Source organism: Salmo trutta, chromosome 17 (genome assembly GCF_901001165.1).
Source record: "Salmo trutta chromosome 17, fSalTru1.1, whole genome shotgun sequence".
NCBI classification, from domain to species: Eukaryota; Metazoa; Chordata; class Actinopteri; order Salmoniformes; family Salmonidae; genus Salmo; species Salmo trutta.
This window is the reverse complement of record NC_042973.1, coordinates 20675566-20692218: the sequence shown is the minus strand read 5'-3', so window position 1 is coordinate 20692218 and position 16653 is coordinate 20675566. Positions and strand designations below refer to the sequence as shown.

Here is a 16653-nt window from a genome sequence, read left to right as displayed (position 1 = left end):
ACTAGAACATAGAAATATACTAACATAGAACATAAACCAAAACCCCAGAACACTCTAATCAAACACCCCTCTACAAAACACATAGCCCAACAAACCCCGAAACACTCTAAACAAATACCCCCTGCCACGTCCTGACCAAACTAATATAACAAATAACCCCTTTACTGGTCAGGACATAACAGTTTGTTTACTATTAATGTAAAATATAGATTGCGTCATGCCTTTATCGATCTGATATTTTGTTTTCTAGGCCTACTTAGTACCTCTGTTTTGTTCTGTTTGCATTCATTCGTTCGCATTCGCAGTTGTCGGTATTCTCAGCCAAACTGCTATTCAGTGTTTTGTTTGCGTGCATGAATAAATAGGCTACTACCTTCAACATTTAAATTGTATTATTTTGGTAAGACAGCGGTGTGTATGGCTGCATTCACATAGGGTAATTCACCTATTACAAACAGACTATCTTGTAGCCTATATTCATTACCAAAATGGCCTTGCTTTAGTGTGTAGGGCGCTGTCCATTGTGCTGATACAGCGCAGCGGAGAAAGGCTACAGATTTTGTGGCAATCTGTCACTTCAAAAGCACTCAATTGGTCTCGGAATCTCGGCATTTGAACTTTGTTTATTGTGGTATAGTGTGATATAAGCAGAATTCAATATAATTTCAATGCAAGAACCCCAAAAATTGTGCCCCCATCGACATTTACAGCTGCTCCCTTAGTCACTTTATCCTGGATCTGGGCCTGCATTTAGTCTTTGGTTTCAATGGTTGACAATTTAAAAACCCCAATTTACATCTATTTGCATGCCACATGACATTTTATATTGCTTGTATTCAAGTGATCTACCCGTGAACAATGAATCTAATATAGTCTGTTGCTGCAAGACTGTAGAACACAAGACTGCACACATTTCATATTTTGTGTTTAAGGCAGCATTATTACACCTGAAGTTATGGAGTGAATCTGTTCTTAAACAACATAGTCTTTCTCTCAAAGACTACACTATAAAACAGCAATTTTTTGATAACACCTTACATTTCAAAAAAGAGGGTTAATTACATGGCAATAAAATGGAAACTAGTTTAAATTACCCCTATTTCAGCACCTCCATCTCTGATTACACAAAACAGGAATCAAACTTACACATTCAGAGATAAGGGGTGTGCCATAAACATCTCCAGAAATGCTTGTACCATGTTCTCGTACAAGCATTTCGCAAAACCCGCAATAATACCTGCTAAACATCTGTATGTGACCAATAAAATTTGATTTTGATTTGAATTCTTTAGCATGGTGGTGGTGGTGGTGGTGGTGGTATGTGATGTGGAATGCCTGTCCACGCTGCATACAATATGAAAGATGCCTGCTGCAAGCTGTACTCTGCAATAATGTATGACAGACACCAGCCTGGCCCTGCAGCAGCCAGTGTGTAATGTCACGTTGATATTGATACATTATTTAGCTGTGAACTGCATGCAGTCAGAGACCCTGGGTTTCTGGAGTTGGTGATACAACAAATACAGTATATAATATAAATGCATTTTTTTGTTGAAAATATAAGTGTGCCGTTCTTAGTTTGATCCTGTTTGTTCCCATAGAGAGTGTACGTTGCCTGTAGGATACCTGGCTCTACCTGCCATACAGGTACACACAGCCCTTGTTACAGTATGAGCAGTCAGTCAAGAGTTATATGCAGGCTGGCAGTGGGTCTATGGTCTGATCCAGCCAGTGGATAGTGCTGACTGGGCAGGATTCTGGTTGTGAGTGGGTGTTACAGGGAGATATATGGAGGGGGTCTGCTCTGCACTCCTCCACTGATGGGGAAAGGCCTCCACTATCTGATTAGCATTCAGCTAGTGCCCAGACTGCATCAAGAAACTCCGCTGCTCTAATACTCCACACTCCTTCCTCCCTCCCTTTCACCTCTCTCGCTCTCTCTGCATCATTCTGCTGGACCGGGAGGACCCTCCAATACAAAGTGAATGCCGTGCAGGGGTCTTCCAATCTCAGGGATGAAGGTAAACAAAATTCCATATTCTCTTGCTTTTACAAAAAATAAACAGCACTCAACTTGGCTGAACTCAGAGATTATTGTAGGGTTTTTTAAAAGAAAATCAATACCTGTTGGACTCACTGGATGTACAGTAAGTTCTGCATGATGATTTTAGAGGTTCCTCATTACATAACTGCTGTGGGAATATCAGTGTACTTATGGAAAACATACTGCAGCATAATCCGATGTCTTTGAAGCATTCCCTCTTGACTCATTACTCTATTATCACTATTGATGACAATTCTGACTCCGTAGAAAGATCAATCGATAAATTGATACATGAACAGGTTTTCATATACAATTTTAATGTATTGTTGGTTTTTGCTGTAAGGCAGACTTGATAATGTTGCATAAAGACAGCGCTGTTGCAGTTGGTCAGGAGATTTGCTTGCACAGTCCCAAGGTTGGGATTCACCTGTAGCTTATTGCAACTTTGATTTGCTAATATTCTCTATTTTTATTCTAATTCTATTTGTCAATATTCAGATTTGTACCTTTCAGTCTTGAAGAACTCTGGGTTTAGTTGTGGTGTTGGTTGTGCTCTGATGCAGTAGGGTTGGGGTTGCAGTATCACTGCATTTCATGAATCTTGATCACATTGTTTATTTGAATTCCCTTCGTAACATTAACATCCCATGATTGTGAAAATGGTTAGATTAAAATGGAGTGAAATGTCTTTATGTTTCTCGTAACATAATGAGATGGGCTGCCTGAAAGGATAAAGAGTATTGAGAGAACTGATATAACCTTGAGACAGGTACTGATGTTTGTGATTCAAGCCTTCATTTCCTCAGTGCATCCAGCAATGTCCCAGTTATTCAAAGGAAAATGTATGAAGCACATCCATTTTTCAGATGGAACTATGAGAACACATTATTCCATCCACAGTGCACTATCCTAACAAAGGCTGTGGATTGATGGGTATCACTTGGATGTACAAAACTAATACAAATAGAAAATCTATTGATTCTCAAGCCATTTGTTTTGCTGGAGTTAATTGGGAGGTGAGTTATCCACGTATCCCAAACGATTCATGAAAAACAAACCTTGGTTGATGCACGTAATATCTGAGCAGGGGAACATGACCCTTCTGGGCATAAAGTGAAGTGGAAGGGCATTAAAGCATCTAACGACCCACTTAGCTTTTCTACAAGTGGTCTGAGGCAGTTGGTAAATAACGAGCGGTTTCAAGTGCAATTTTAGTAACAATGGTTTTAGGAAAAAGATTTAACGATGCACCTACAAAGGTTCTAACGATGAACTTAGCCTTAAAATGCTTTTGGGAAACCGGCCCAGATATTTAGCCAATTATTGGGCACAATATAGGAATTGGGCTGCCTGTGTAAACGCAGCCTCAGTACCAGGTAATTAATCATAGAAATGAGGTCTGAGGGCTAAGACGGGGACACAGAGGCCATTGACACTACAGGGGAGCTAACGCGACTCAAAAATATGCAGTCCATCATTATCATAGTTTTCATTCAGCTCACACACCCCATAACATAATTATAGGGATTACCAATCAACAGGTCAAGAGCTGCTGAAGCTGGTGTTCCATCCCTACATCCCATCTGTGATGAAGGGTTATGCTCTCAGGATATTTCAATACATCACATATATAACAGTTCATATATCAGAGTAATGCTTTAACAAGATCATAGTGATATGGGCAGCATTCAAAATATATATTTTAAGTGGTTTTGATATGGTATGGATTGGAGCATTTCCTGTTTATGCTAACATGTTCCAGCAGTACACGTTTATATCGTACTAGTAGTATTTGACAAGCATGACATAATACAGTATTAGAAAGAGCTGTCATTGTACTATATCAAAGATTACATTTTTACATTTTAGTCATTTAGGAGACACTCTTATCCAGAGTGACTTACAGTAGTGAATGCATACATTTCATTTCATGCATTTTTTGTTGTTGTACTGGCCCCCCGTGGGAATCAAACCCACAACCCTGGCATTGCACACACCATGCTGGCATTGCAAACACCATGCTCTACCAACTGAGCCACATAATATAGTTATTGAAGGGAAATTACCACAGGTGGCCCTTGGTGTCCCTACTAACATACTGTGTAGCCAGCGCAGCGCTAGTGCAGTGCATGTCGTCATTCATTCACCTGCCCTAGTGCCTTTCAGCTGTGTAAAGAGCAGGAGAATAGACACTCTGCCCCCACACCTCAGCACCTGGCCTCTCTCATGGGCATGGTTGTCAGGTATGTAGCGCTCTCTGTTCCCTTTTAGGTCTTTTAAGCATCGCCCTCTTTTCCATAGGCTAGATCAAGGGGAGGCAGACATTACAAGGCCTGGTCATTATTTATGTGGCATCCAGAGGGGGTTATAAACCAGGGAAATAAAAAAATACAAAGTTAGGTAAGGTAATTGTGTATCTAGGATATCTACAGCTGGTCTGATCAGGGGGGGTCATTGTTTATTTCTGGATAATAATTATGAATGAACTTGTGTTATTTACTGGTAAATGCTCATTGGGTGTTAATTACCCTGTTTTGAGGGGTTGATGCCAAATGGGCCTGTGTGGTCTGGTCACTACCATCACTACCATCTGTTTGTAGATAATTATCTGTTGGGAGGGAGGTAAAGTGGTAGTACAGCTGACGGTAGTAAAGCATGCATTATCCCTGTTTAACGGCGGTTGATCCAGGAGAGATGATAGGCTCTGCAGAAGAATAGAGAGAGATGCTCATCTGGGTCCACGCTGATTTATGAGAGAGAAAGGGAGGGAGAGATGGAGTGAGGGAAAGGGAGAGCCAGAGGGAGGACTCTGCCCCACTGGATTGTAATGATGATTTGTGTCAGGGCCTACAGAGTGGCAGGCAGCATAGTATGGAGGGAGACAGCTCAATGATTAATGTTGAGGCCCTGCTGCACCAATCTGTTCAGAGGGATTTGATGATGCTGGTGTGGGTTTAAACACCCTCCCCATTCCTCCAGGACCCTCCCCCTACAGGCTGATCTCGATCTCTCTCTCTCTCTCTCTCTCTCTCTCTCTCTCTCTCTCTCTCTCTCTCACCTCACACACACACACACACACACCAGTTAAACAGTCACTGATACCATCTCTCAAGCAATGTAGCATTTTGTCATCTGCATATAAACAAATTCTATGGCAGAATATCTTGAGGCGGCGGGCATAGTGATCCCTATGAGGTTTAATGAAATGCAGCCGCACTGATATAATCAAAGTGGTTATGCATACAAAGGATGATGGATGACCACTGGAGAAATATAAACCAGCCAGGAATTATGAATTGAACTCAACGCATTCAAACCGCTGACAATAATAAAATGCTGATTTATACCCCTAGTGTGTACCCAGCATAATATCTACCTCAGAGAGCCTCCTGCCTGAAAAGCAAACAGATACACGGGGTCAGTTGGAATCAAAGCTTATCGATCCTGTGTTGACGACTACAACAACTGGAATTGTAGGTTTGCTCTCAGGGTGGAGTTAAATTGGACCGGATGGCGTAGTTATTTTAAGTCAGACCGGTAAGAATGAGGTTGGTGAATGAGGTTTGTGAATGGATAAAGGTTAAATATTTTTGTTAATAAATGTACTATACTATAGTAAAGTAATTGTCAATAATGAAGACAGATAGTCTATTAAATATATTTTGTGGATGGTTCTTCCGCCTGACTGACTATCTGTTGGAATGAATCCTCTTTTGAGCAGAATTATATGGCATGGGGATTAGGGATCTTTTCCCCTATGCTGTGTTGGCCATCTACTCTCCATAATGGTGTCCTAGTAGGCAGCAGCAGGACAAACCAACTGGCCCTCTCCAGGGGTGGGCCCTCCTGCCTGACTTTATGCCTGGCTGCCTGGCTACAGGGAGGGGCTTAGGGGGAATCATCCGCATCACAGCTGTGCAGTTAGGACAGAACTCCATTTTAGGACGATAGCGGAAGTCCCACTACACCATTTGAAAAGCATGTACAGTACATACATCATCGTAGACAGTTATTATACAAAGGATGGATGCGGAATGCTGATATTTGAATTATTGATCACCAATCTGAGGATAGTCTGAGGATAGGAAGTACCAAAAGTTTTATTCTCGTTCTGTGCTTTTCATGGCCCATCAGAGACAGAGAATGTAATTCTTTCTATTTGGTAATTCCTGCAAATGTTCAGTTGAATGTCACTTGTAATAGGAGAAATTAACTGTGTTTTAAACAGACTGGCTATTTCATCTCACAGATGCCATTTCCAGTCAAACTATTTTTATTGAACGTTATGTACATTATGTAGTTGGACAACTTGACATCCTGAATGACCATCTTATGGACAAATTTCTGAATCTTAGAAGACAACTACCTTTATTCAGTACAGTATAGGTCTTCTGGCAGAGTAAACAGCAGCCACAGCATCTGTCTGTGAAAGTCAGGGACCCAGGTCCCCCTGTGCCAAGCCTTTTAATGAGCACAGTGGGTGCTGCTCCATATGGACTGCCCTCGGTGCTTTATCCCCCCCCCCCACACACACACACACAGACTCATCCACAGTTAGGCAGACAGAAAGGTGAGAATAGAGGGCCTGCTGATCTGGATCAGGTAAACAGTTCTGGACAGAAATCTGTGGGCCAGCGTGGCTGTTTAATCTAATCCTGACAGCGAGATTTTATTCCATTATAATAGCTGGTTATTTATCACTGTACAATTCTACCAAAGGAACTATCATCAATTAAGATGAACGAGAAATATTACAGGGTAGCTTCAATTACCTGCCACGCTTCAGCATAAAAACCGCTAAAAGATGTGTTTTTTTTAAAGCACTATTGTAAAACATTCAAGGTTCAGTTGAGTGTGGAAGCCTACAGTTGTATTTGACAGTATGCTGCCAGCCGCATCCTCCTGTGTGTAACATCCCTCCATCTTAGAGAGGAGCCAGAGCAGCATACTGTAGACGGCCTTCAGTAATTCACCTGTCCTGTGTGACACTACTGAACTCCTGCTCCTGAAAACCCATCTGAAAGTGTCACAAGACAAACAGCAGATCTGAGCTGAGCCGCCTCTCCTCCCACTGTCTATTGTAGGAGTACAGCAAGATCATCCATTTCCACTTTAACCTAAGCCAACACATGTCACAGAGGCAGCAGATAACCTAGCTGTTAGGAGCATTGGGCCAGTAACCGAAAGGTTGCTGGTTCGTATACCTGGTGGAAAAAATTAACACGGCAGTTAACCCCCCAACAACACCTGCTCCCCAGGTGCCAATGACATGGACATTGATTAAGGCAGCCCCCTGCGTTAAGTGCGGAAGACACATTTTGGTTGAATGCAGTCAGTAGTGCAACTGACAAGGTATCACCAGCCACCCATCTGCCAGCCTCAATCCCTCCTCCACATCTCTGCTCTCCTCTCATTTTCACTCTCCCTCCATCACACACACACGCACACGCGCGCACACACACACACACACGCACACACGCACACACACACACACACACATACAATTCAGCGCAGTAGTGTGTCTCTCCTTCCTGCCGGGGAAGAGGTGTGAGCTTGTTGTTGCAGAGAGGTTGTTGGACTCTACCATTGTGAGTGTGATGGGGTGGGCGTGATCAGGGATAGGGAGCTCCTCTGATGAGTGGGGCGGATAGCAGGCGCGGACCCTAATCTGTTCCTGAGCTGTACACTGAAGCTAGAGGAGGGTATCCTCTGTTACTTTACTACCATAGGCCCCAGTCCTGGATTTGAACCTCTTTTATAGGATGATTTGGTCTTTATCTAAAGGAGGAATTACTGTTTTGATGCCAAGACTGGTAAGATGACACATTTTTATTTGCTTGTTGGTGCTTTTTCATTTCAAATGCAATATTTTCTCTTGATTTTAGATTAGATTCTGATAGAATATTTGCTGGTGTTTTTATTCTAGAAAAAAGGCTGGAGGCAAAAGCTGAGGATGCGATCTCAAAGAGCCCTGCACTTTTCAGCACTTTTTTCATATCTTAAAACAGAAATCATTCCAGCGTAGGTTTGGGAAAACCTTACAGAGAAGCAAATGCATTAAACACTGTCTTCAAATAAATGAGGAGGACACTGAGGAAGGAACTCCAATTTCAGCAAGATAGATTACGGGTGATATTGCACAATCAATAGATATATTTCAGATACACTTTTCTCTGAAATGTTTTGAGTCATTAATGTAGCATTGCCAATGAAAATGTATTTGATACTTTAATTTTTGTATTATTATTCATTTATTTAACCAGGAAAACCACTCTTAGGGTAAGAAATCATGACCAGAATAGCAAGGATGTGAAAACATATGCAAAAAAAAAGTTTAAATCAAATCAAATTTGATTTGTCACATGCTTCGTAAACAACAGGTGTAGACTAACAGTGAAATGCATATTTTGACATTTTATGTTTGTTTCCAATATACTGTAATATTGCGAAGATACTCATGAAAGCGATTGCCACAGATTCCAGTACGATTAATTTTTACTGTAGTGGCAAGTAAAAGTTGCTACGGATGAGAGAATGTTGTTTAAATCAAAGGATGTACCAAGAGTTTGTTGCTGTGTTCTACGATTTTTATTTGGATCCTCTGTTGAAGAAGCAGCAGCTATTCTTCCTGGGGTCCACACAAAACATAGAATATGACAAAATACAGAACACTAATGGACAGGAACAGCATACTGCATAGATCACAGAATTGATGTGATGCTGCAGCTAAATTAGTGTAGGTTCTATTGCTCTACTTAGCTGGGCTTTACTGAGGGAGTGTGTGTGAGGGGACAGGCTGCTTCCTGCAGTGGAAAGGAACATATGCATTATTTATTAATAATAATCTTGCCTATGCAAGGCAGAAGCAAAGCACGGCGATGCATTACTGTCTTTAGATCACATAACCAGAGCTGGCCTGTTAGCACGTTATCCTCCTAAGAAGACAACAGCCAGAAAAATCCCACTTACACTCTCTCTTATCCTGCTGTCACAAGCAAAGTGTGGACAGATGGGAGGGTGGAAAGGGACTCCCATAAGCACCCTCCATACCAGGACAAGGAGGAGGCCAGTGGGCCCAGAGAAGTCCCTAGGTATTTCAGTCACGTTTTATCTGCATTCCACATTCATCTTGACCACGATCAGGAAGAAGATCGTATGTGTGTAAGAGCTAAATCAAATGCTCCAGAGCAAAATATCCAACACCTAGAAGTTGACAGGATATCTTAGACGATTAGATCTCTGAGATGGCTGGTGTGCTTTGAGATAGGGCTGATACACAATGTGTGTTTAATCAAAAAAGACAGGTTGAGGGGAGACTCGATATTAAGCAACGGGACGAAACATCAATGCTTTGCTGCAACAGGTTCTGTAGCTAACTTAGATGCCCAAGGGAAAATAACACAATCGAAGGTTTACTTTCACCTTGACAATCTGACAGTTTGTCCCTGTTGAACGGTCGAGAGAATGTTGTTTTCAATCCTGTACATCTGATGATCTATACAGGGACAATATGTAGATTCTAAAAAGTGAAAACACCAGGACTATGTTAAAACCAGGTAGCAATACTTCATGCAAAAAGTAAAACCCCAAAACATATATAACTAAATAGATTCATTCAAAATATTTAAAGGTAATTTAATCTGTTTGAATTTGATGGTCAATCTATTTGGAGAAATGCTGATTGTTATAAAACAAATGCATTAATCAAATGCCAAATACTTACTCAATGCTCTTTGCATGTACCAGGGACATTCTGGTTTGTTGAATTTACTGTGGGTTGAGAGTCAGGACCAGTGGTTTGTTTTTATAGTGGGCCCTCCACTATAGAGTGAGGAAATCGACTGACAGGCCTTTTCTCAATTAGATTTGCTCAACTCCTGCATCCTCACTCCTCCAACCTCTCTAGCCTCCTTTTAAAAAAGGTCAAAGGTAATCGAGGAGAGGTGACAAGGAATGTTAATGGAGATGAAAATGCTCTTGTTTGAAATAAGCTCCCTTTCCACTCGCTCATCATCAGGCAAATTATGTTTACAAGAGTGGATTTCAAAAGAAACTTGTAAAGTGATAAAATGAATTAAGTAAGTTATAATTAAAATGATTAGTACCACATCGTTTTTAAATGTCTGCATGCTTTTCTCCTGCGACTATACAACAGCTGATTCAAAGGGTGTTTGGCAGATATCAAAACTCTTCCGCAGTAAGGTACACTTGTGCTTCTTTGCCAAAAGGAGGCTATAGAGGGGACCGCCTTCCGTTTGCCTGCTAACGAATTGGCACTCCTCGACCACTCGGCCACTTATCGGTTTCTGGGTCACAGAGCAGAGAGGAAGGAGGATGGACTTTTGCCCAAATGAGAAGAAGCCATAGAATATGCTAATGCTTGTACACATACAAAATCATTGCCTGCAATCTACGCAGATGATTGCATTTGTGGCAAGAAAATATAAATTTTAAATAAAAAGGACAACTTCAGTAATGTTACATTCATGATACTGTACATTAGAAGCTCTATCCGGTGAATCATCAAAACTCTTCAAAAATGGTTGAAAGTATTCCTTCTAACGCTAATTGCTTAAGAGTCTATTGATGCTATTTAGCTGTACAGCTGAGGGCTTTGGGAGCTGAAAATACTGTGGTACAGACTGTCCCTGAATATGAATCTTTAATATACTGCACTTTAAAGCATCTCTCTCTCTTTCTCTCCCCCGTTCTCTCTCTTTCTCTCCCCCATTTTCTCTCTTTCCCTTGTTCTCTCTTCCTTTTCATGACCCTCCTTCTCTCTGTGGCCTCTTTGAACACCTTAAGGTGTGTTTTGAAGCTTTGTTCTTTTATTTTATCTGCTGATGCCATTCATAATGTTGAATTTTACCGCTACAGTACGTCCCTGGACATTACATAATTACAACAAAATGGTCTTCCAGAATAATACCAGTAATGAAAATAGCATAGCAATGTCCTTCCTGAGACCCATCTCAGAGAAAGCATCTCTCTCTGGCTCTAGGATGGACGGTTGTAGGAGGCAGTAAATAGAATGTGCAGTCAGACGCCAGTGGGTTCTTTAATATTTAACCATGAGTTACAGCAGCATAGCGGCACTTCTCCTAACGACACAGAAGATCCTGCACTTCATCTTAAACCCACGGCTCAGCTATCATCACTGAACCTCTTCCAGTGGACCCTTTGCTCTCCCCTCAGGTCACAAAGGCTGTTCAGACCCATGCCATCATATTTCATTTAACACATGTCAGGCAGCTTAGGGCTTCCCAACTGATTCCCTGACTTTGTCATTGTGACCATTCCTTTTGAAGTGAGTGATAGCTGCCCAGGGATATTGGTCATAGGAGACATGTCCTCTGTGTGCCTGAACATTGGACCCTGTTGGTGCACACAGTGATTCGTCTCTCCCCACAGCCACTGTAGTGAGAAAACACAGTGACAGTCATTGGGAGCTCGTCAATAACATCATGATGAGTTCTAGTCCGAGGTTATTATCTCAGCTCTGTCTTTGGTGATCAGTAAAGCTACAATAGTTGGTATGGCTACCTCATGATGACACACTGCCAGCAAAGGAGGTACCATCGGCGGTACTATGTCATTAGCAATCTTCAATTGCTACCTGGGAATGACGATCATTGATGACCAATGGTTTACTCTAACAATATATACAATCTCCTGTGCTGAATCATTGGTCACACAGCAATGTCATTAGGACACTTGTTGAATGACTGGCCGGAACTGAACAGTGGGTTCAATTAACAATTGATCCAGTAAATTCCATTTTATCCGTAGAACGTGCCCCATAGCAAACTGGAATCTCTCTGTCCATTGGTAGTGTTCTTAAAGAACTGAGGGCCAGAAAGTGAATCAATAACAAATTATTGAAACTAATGTGTGCTCTGCTCTATGTGCCTTGAAGCACCCTGGAGGGCCGAGTATTAGACGTCGGCCTCCCTCTCTCTGTTTAATGGACCTCTCACTTTTATTTCTCCCTCTTTATTTGCGGGGTGGATGATAGCATGAGACCAGCACACTGCCACCCCTCAGCCTGCCCCCTGACTGGCACAACAGGCCTTATAACATATATTTTGTTACCCCACCCAGGGATGGCTTGGTTTATATCTCTGATATTTACCATACACCCGAAATTGGGATGTATCAGAACATATCTATCTTATTTGTATGTGAGATGTTGATGAAATACATCGCAATGGAGAGGTAGTGATAGTGGTGAAGATAAAAAAATAATACTGCCAGAGCAGAACCATGAAATTAGCCTACGTGTGAGCATTTTCATTTGCTGAGACTACAACGTCTTGCTCGGTTTCTTGAGCAGATGTTAAATGAGTAGGTTTTGGCTTCAGTTCTGTTTTGGACTAAACTATGAGTCATTGCCTTTATGCGCAAAAAGCTCCAGCAAACTTTAATGACGTAACAACACCGAACACTCGGTACAGTATTCTTCCCTTTATAACAAGATTCACTCAAGCATCAGATCTGAATCTGATACACCAGATGCTTAAAACAAATCTCTTTTGTTTTAGCACTAATTAAGATCAGAATGCAGACATATGTAGCTCTAACAGAGATATACAAATATACACAATGGTATCCTCACATCACATCAATTAGTGGGAAGAGGGGATGAGATGGAATGATAGGACAGCACATTTTTTAAAATCTTTTATCCCTTTTTCGTGATATCCAGATGGTAGTTCCAGTCTTGTCCCATCACTGCAACTCCCGTACGGACTCAGGAGAGGCGAAGGTTGAGAGCCATGCTTACTCCGAAACATGACCCCAGCAAGCCGCACTGCTTCTTGACACACTGCTCGCTTAACCCAGAAGCCAGCTTCGGAGGAAACACCGTACAGCTGGCGACATAAGTCAGCATGCATGTGCTCGGCCACCACATGGCATTGCTAGAGCGAGATGGGACAAGGACATCCCAGCCGGCCAAACCCTCCCCTAACCCGGACGACGCTGGGCCAATTTTGCACCGCCTCATGGGTCTCCTGGTTGCAGCCAGCTACAACACTGCCCAGGCTCAAACCCAGATCTGTAGTGATGCCTCTAGTACTGCGATGTAGTGCCTTAGACCGCTGCGCCACTCGGGAGGCCAGTTACAAACACTGACACGAAGAGAACTCTTTTAAATGAACACGTATGCAATAGAACAAGCCAGCATCATTAGCTATGTTTCCACACCTAAAAACTACACTGCTCAAAAAAATAAAGGGAACACAACACAATGTCACTCCAAGTCAATTACACTTCGGTGAAATCAAACTGTCCACTTAGGAAGCAACACTGATTGACAATAAATTTCCCATGCTGTTGTGCAAATGGAATAGACAACAGGTGGAAATTATAGGCAATTAGCAAGACACCCCCAATAAAGGAGTGGTTCTGCAGGTGGGGACCACAGACCACTTCTCAGTTCCTATGCTTCCTGGCTGATGTTTTGGTCACTTTTGAATGCTGGCAGTGCTTTCACTCTACTGGTAGTATGAGATGGAGTCTACAACCCACACAAGTGGCTCAGGTAGTGCAGCTCATCCAGGATGGCACATCAATGCGAGCTGTGGCAAGGAGGTTTGCTGTGTCTGTCAGCGTAGTGTCCAGAGCATGGAGGCGCTACCAGGAGACAGGCCAGTACATCAGGAGACGTGGAGGAGGCCGTAGGAGGGCAACAACCCAGCAGCAGGACCGCTACCTCCGCCTTTGTGCAAGAAGGAGCAGGAGAAGCACTGCCAGAGCCCTGCAAAATGACCTCCAGCAGGCCACAAATGTGCATGTGTCTGCTCAAATGGTCAGAAACAGACTCCATGAGGGTGGTAATGAGGGCCCGACGTCCTCAGGTGGGGGTTGTGCTTACAGCCCAACACTGTGCAGGACATTTGGCATTTGCCAGAGAACACCAAGATTGGCAAATTCGCCACTGGCACCCTGTGCTCTTCACAGATGAAAGCAGGTTCACACTGAGCACATGTGACAGACGTGACAGAGTCTGGAGACGCCGTGGAGAACGTTCTGCTGCCTGCAACATCCTCCAGCATGACCGGTTTGGCGGTGGGTCAGTCATGGTGTGGGGTGGCATTTCTTTGGGGGGCCGCACAGCCCTCCATGTGCTCGCCAGAGGTAGCCTGACTGCCATTAGGTACCGAGATGAGATCCTCAGACCCCTTGTGAGACCATATGCTGGTGCGGTTGGCCCTGGGTTCTTCCTAATGCAAGACAATGCTAGACCTCATGTGGCTGGAGTGTGTCAGCAGTTCCTGCAAGAGGAAGGCATTGATGCTATGGACTGGCCCGCCCGTTCCCCAGACCTGAATCCAATTGAGCACATCTGGGACATCATGTCTCGCTCCGTCCACCAATGCCACGTTGCACCACAGACTGTCCAGGAGTTGGCGGATGCTTTAGTCCAGGTCTGGGAGGAGATCCCTCAGGAGACCATCCGCCACCTCATCAGGAGCATGCCCAGGCGTTGTAGGGAGGTCATACAGGCACGTGGAGGCCACACACATTGCTGAGCCTCATTTTGACTTGTTTTAAGGACATTACATCAAAGTTGGATCAGCCTGTAGTGTGGTTTTCCACTTTAATTTTGAGTGGGACTCCAAATCCAGACCTCCATGGGTTGATAAATTGGATTTCCATTGATTATTTTTGTGTGATTTTGTTGTCAGCACATTCAACTATGTAAAGAAAAAAGTATTTAATAAGATTATTTCATTCATTCAAATCTAGGATGTGTTATTTTTTTGAGCAGTGTATATATCTCAAACACCTACAGTGTCGAATGAAAATATTGTGGTTGAAGGGTTTCCATTACCCATTTAGGCAAATTGCGCATTAATATATTGGCGACAGCTTGTATGCTCTCCCACCTATCTGTTTCATGTCTCAGGTAGCCCGTGAAAGCCAACATGGATAGAATATAATAATTGACTAATATTTGCATATTGTAATAATTCTCATGTGCCAACGTATCGCCTCGGTTGATGACATGGTGAAACGTGCACTTTTGTAGATCTGAAGTAATTAGATGGTGAAACTTGCCAACCAACCAGAAAAGTAAGATGAAGAATTTCAGGTATTCTTGAAAGTAAGGACAATCCATTTCCGTCAAAGAAAATTGATTTTGCAAGACGTAGGCATTTACAATTAATTGTGGGGTGGAGCTTTATAGTTATGCGGTGACATCACGTGCCCCGTAGGCTACCTTCATAATTATTTGCCAATCATAATTTATTCGAAAAACAGTTTCCATCATCATTTGTCTTAATAAAGAAAGTTCTACAGAAGAAAAATCCACCCATGTCGAACAGATAAAAATGTGGTCGATCTTTAGAAAATGTATCCTATATCTGCTGTTGTCATTACACATGTCGCAATGATTTTTTTTGCGACATTGCGTTTGTCGAATAAACCTGGGTCAATGGAAACCTGCCTAGTAACAGTTTAGTGAGATGTTTTCAATCAACTTCCGAAGCATTCTATAAAGTACTGTATTCTTCCAACCAAACAAACCTCATAGTCCTATAGTGTCCTCTATATTCTTCTAATGGCCTTGGAGATATACATTGATACATGATAGAGAAAGGCATAGATGGAGTCAAAGCCAGGTGGAGTCAAAGCCAGATAGATGGAGTCGAAACCAGATAGACGGAGTCACAGACGCCATAGATAGATTTATATGGTTCTGGATAGAGTACCTACCCAACTGAAAGGCACAAACTAGTGTTACGTAACTCCCAGCTGGGCATGGTGTCAGCAGAGAGAGAACCACGGCAGGATGGGCAGGACGGGGCAGTAACCTGAAATACTCTGGATCATGGGAGAAGTGTTGTCCTCTGACTAGAGAGAGAGAGAGAGAGAGAGTGAGGATGCTCACATGAGACAGAGTTTATTTTGTTTGTTTTCAGAGCGGGACAATGAAAACTGGTAAAAATTGACAACCTGGTTTGAGATGAGTTACGAATGGCCTCCTATGCCACTTTTCAGGGTAATCTTTCACATTTCCAATGCTACAACAACTAATGTCGAGATTAGATCCAGTCAAGGAATAGGGATGTCAACGTGCTCTAGTAAAACCAGCCTACTCGTGTGTAGAAAGACACCAATGAAAGGGAGGGAGGGTTTTTTCATTCAGTCAGACATTCATTTCCTTCTCATACGCAGCAATAAAAGCCGGGTCTCCTCCTGCCATCCTTCACTCCTGACTTTATCAGTTCAGTGTTGACATCGAAGCATGGAGTGCTGTATCTTTTATGTTTGGCCCTGTTTTTCTGCTGCTGGAACAATAATCTAAAGGTTTCGGAGCAGCGCTGGACATAATTACATTTCTGCAGTCTTCAGCAAGATTAAATTGTGGGGCAGTCGATCTCAATGGCTGATTTCTCTCTGTCCCTTTCACACACTCTTTCTCTCTCTCTCTCTGCATTAGTGTAAGAGTGGGCCCTTCCTTGTGGTTAGAGAGAGAAAGAGATGGAGAGGTACTATTGTCCAGTCTGAACACAGATGGGGGGGGGGGGGGGGGGGGGGGGGGGGGGGGTCTGTCCAGTCACTGAGAATAAGTGGGCTGGCTGAGGTTTAATCTCAATGTG

General features: G+C 42.8%; 1 protein-coding gene across 4 annotated transcripts in view; it reads left to right on the top strand.

Moving 5' to 3' along the window:
- Positions 1–1889: 1889 nt before the first annotated feature.
- Positions 1890–16653, top strand: part of LOC115151833 (synaptic vesicle glycoprotein 2B-like) — a 52155-nt gene continuing 37391 nt past the window's right edge. The window contains exons 1-2 of one of the 4 annotated variants that reach the window (XM_029696098.1): positions 7644–7857; positions 7971–8173. The gene's annotated coding sequence lies outside the window, so the exon portion shown is untranslated. Of the gene's footprint in view, positions 2022–7643; positions 7858–7970; positions 8174–16653 lie in introns of those variants that run through there. The other 3 variants (XM_029696097.1, XM_029696096.1, XM_029696099.1) reach the window with 3 other exon arrangements.